Below are 3,681 nucleotides of genomic sequence, written 5' to 3' on the forward strand. Positions count from 1 at the left end.
GAATTCGTCTCGCATTTGCTTGCTGGCGTTACTATTACACACAAAGGAGTTGAAGAAGTTTATTGGGTCCGATAAATACGTGCAGATGATGGAGCAGGTTGAGAACGTTCAAACCATACTATTATTAGATAAGCAAATGCAATCAGAAACTCTAATTTCTAAGAAGGTACACAATTCTGATGTCGTACATTACATTATGAATTAATTATACTTGAATTGCATCTGATGTATTAAGTGCAATTGTATACAGTACACCATTTATACGTATTACAATGTATAATATTTCTTATTCAACATATATGTAATATTAACTAGTAACGTTTAAGCTTACTTCTTAATAATGATGACAATAACCGCTACGCTGTTGACAACCGACACAAAGACGCCGAGCCCAATGCCGATGTACACAAATGTCAACGATTCCGTGGTCGATGGGGGAGTTGATTGTGGACTCGACGCTTGAGATGTGGACGCCTCTGCATTGTTATTGAAACAAAAAGCAAGTATACACACTCAAAAAGGCGTGTTTTAACAGTTCATATTGCTGCGAAAGTAAATCTATTTCTCTCAGGCATCAAAAGTGTCTGTCTTTGGAACACGTGTTATGTTTTTCATTTTGAAAAAGCTATATATAATAAAATTTGTAACACGTTGACAGAGAGACACATGTGATTGAGGCAGTTGAAGTATTAGTAACCGATCCCATAATCGGCTGTTTGATGGCATACCGTTAGTTCTATAAAGGAATCACAACGCTGCATGTTTTTTTTCGTCATTACCAATATGTTGGTCACAGTAGATGGTTTCATTTATGATCGTGGGGATATTACATATATGTATATATTGATTTGACCTCTTGACGCGGCTGAAGTGTTTAGTGAGATAAAATAAATATTCATTTCAACGATATTGCCCTGCCGCTAAAAAAGCACGTAAGAAAGAACATAACAAAACGATAATAAGAAATAAATGTGATGTTTGTTAACCCATTCTTGCGAAAAATTATCAAAATTCATTATGTGTCCAATTGTTGTTGTTGTGGTGGTGTTCCTGTTTGTGGTGAGCTCTTGATGGTGGAGGTGTTGTTTTGACAATGGTGCAATTGTTGTATAACTCTTAAGTTATGTTTCCAGAAGTAAATAAAATATGCACAACGTATCATAAGCAGTGTTCGTTGGTCTTATTTAAATTAAACATTTCAGTGAATCAGGTAATGTTTTACAATTTTAAATTGTAATCTTTTTTATGCTTTCATCATAAGTTATAAGATTTTTAATGGTATAATTTTCTTTTTAGGATTATAAGAAAGTAGTGTATTTTTTTTTCGTGATCTTTTGGTTTTTATCAAATGACATTTAACAAAAAGATATGTTTCCACTGGGGCTCGAACCCAGGACCTCTCGCGTGTGAAGCAAGCGTGATAACCACTACACTATGGAAACACTTTATTACTAGACGCATAAAACTCTATAACATTTGCAAATCTTACTTCGAAGGTTTAAGCTGCAGTGGCGTTGTATTTATTTTAACCACCGGCGTACAGAAGATTTATCTGGAGATACCATGAAAGCACTACGAGGGTTAAGTTTATTTTTAACTTAAACCTGTAACCTTAATTAGTGCTTTGAAAATAAGGAAATATTGCGTCTGTTAACATATTGTTTCAATTATTAAATGAGAAATTTTACAATGTTGTTTTTAACCCAAAGTAATTATATTTTTTGTGTGTAACCCGACCCAGTTCTGAAAATAGGTTTAAGGTTACAAATCAGAACTTATGATATTTTAAATACTTGTAAACAAAGTGCATTTTAATTAAACATTTTTCAATAAAAATGCTTTAAGGGGTTTTGCTGCAGTTTCGGTGATTTCCCCCAATAATAGATCTTTTTGAAAATTAGTCTTCAAATGGGATATACAATGACTATATGAACACACAAAAATTAAATCATGGTGTCACCGGCCTTTTTTGATGTTATTTTTAATAGCGCAACATGCATTTCTGTATAAAAATTGCTTAATTTCTTCTTGTGTAAAAAGTGAACATAACCACGATTACATGTTGAAACTTGCTAATATTCAGTCATTTTAAAGTTTCAGTACACTAATTTACATTGAATTAGAAATGGCGCGGCAGAGGCCGCCCGTATCCCCACGCCGCATGTTTGACCCAGGGACGCCCCAGGGTTGGTAATGGGGCCATGCATAGTTGAGATTGACCGTATTGTCAAAAGAGAAGTTCAGTATCAATTAGAAGTAGGGATGGCAACGAATACCGATTTTGGTATTCGAATATTCGGTCATCCTTCCGAACGAATATTCGGATATTCGGTCATCATCTGTTTGGAAAAAAGTCAACTTTGTTTACCGTGCCATTACTACATGAATTCTACTTTCGTTTTTACCGGAAGTGCACCGGAATGACTTAATATTGACACAGCGTTGCCGTCGATAATTCGAAGCTGATTTTGTTGATTACTTTTTATTGTTAAAATTGAATGACAAAAACTGTTTTTAAACTATTAATATTGTACATCAACAATAGAACGAGAAACATAATATTACATGACGACAAAATAATTACATGACAAACCAGAACTTAAACGAATAATGTACATAGCCACAACACACTTTGAACCTGTTTAACAGACTAAACAGTCAGTCTTTTAAAGTTGCCACGTTTAAAAGTCACTTGGATCGGCGACTTCTTATCGGATGATGTCGTGAAATACTCCCAAGCAGCGGAAGGTGTGTGGCATTTTGCTTCGACAGAGATTTACTTTATGCGTGTAGCAATTATAATATTTTCAATTAAATGAGGGCGAACTACCAAAAACATTTCTTTAAGTATAATACCTGATTGAATATTGAGTAATTAATTAAAGTTTGGACCATACGATACGCAAATACTCATTAGAGGTTGAGTAAATTATTTTCTAAAAGCTTTTTTGATTGGACAACGTAATTATAAGCATACGATCTTTTTTGATTTTCACACAAAGCCGGCTCTTCCTAAACTCATATAATCTTTGATCATTTTAAATGTAATTCGAGTTATTAGATCAAGACGGGTCGTTGGTTTAATTGCCATACGGTCTTATTTGTTTTTCACACCAAGTTTGCTTTTCCTTTACTCATTTAATCTTTGATAATTTTAAATGTAATTCGAGTCATTGGATCAAGTGCAGGTCGTTGTTTTGATAGCCGACGCGATTTGCACCTATCATAATTTTGACACATAGTGTCTGTCTTTGTTAGGCAATTAGCGGGATTTATGACCGGTATACTGTCATCACCATAGCGACGCATTATCGCGCGTAGCAGGAGTAAACATTATGACACGAGGAACAACTTTTTTTATAATGTTTGAAGCAAATTTCACGAATACCAAGTCTTTGAAATTACTCGATTTTTTTATTTTTTCTTCCGAATATTCGATTCGGAAAACTGTATCCGAATATTCGGTCCGGGACCGAATATTCGGATATTCGGATATTCGTTGACATCCCTAATTAGAAGTGAATCGGTGTAGAAATGAAGAAATTATAGTAAAAGGCAATTTCGGGTGGGGGTGGCATATGTGGGCGGGGCGCCCCAGGGTTGGTAATGGGGCCATGCATAGTTGAGATTGACCGTATTGTCATAAGAGAGGTTCAGTATCAATTTGAAGTAAATCGGTGT

The 3,681-nt window shown here is 34.9% G+C and overlaps 1 non-coding gene across 1 annotated transcript; it reads right to left on the reverse strand.

Annotated features, from left to right (window-relative positions):
- Positions 1-1,369: 1,369 nt before the first annotated feature.
- On the reverse strand, positions 1,370-1,442 carry Trnav-cac (transfer RNA valine (anticodon CAC)). The gene has a single exon. It is a non-coding gene; the product is annotated as a tRNA-Val (tRNA).
- Positions 1,443-3,681: the final 2,239 nt, after the last annotated feature.

This window comes from Dreissena polymorpha, unplaced genomic scaffold (assembly GCF_020536995.1).
Source record: "Dreissena polymorpha isolate Duluth1 unplaced genomic scaffold, UMN_Dpol_1.0 chrUn031, whole genome shotgun sequence".
Lineage (NCBI taxonomy): Eukaryota > Metazoa > Mollusca > Bivalvia > Myida > Dreissenidae > Dreissena > Dreissena polymorpha.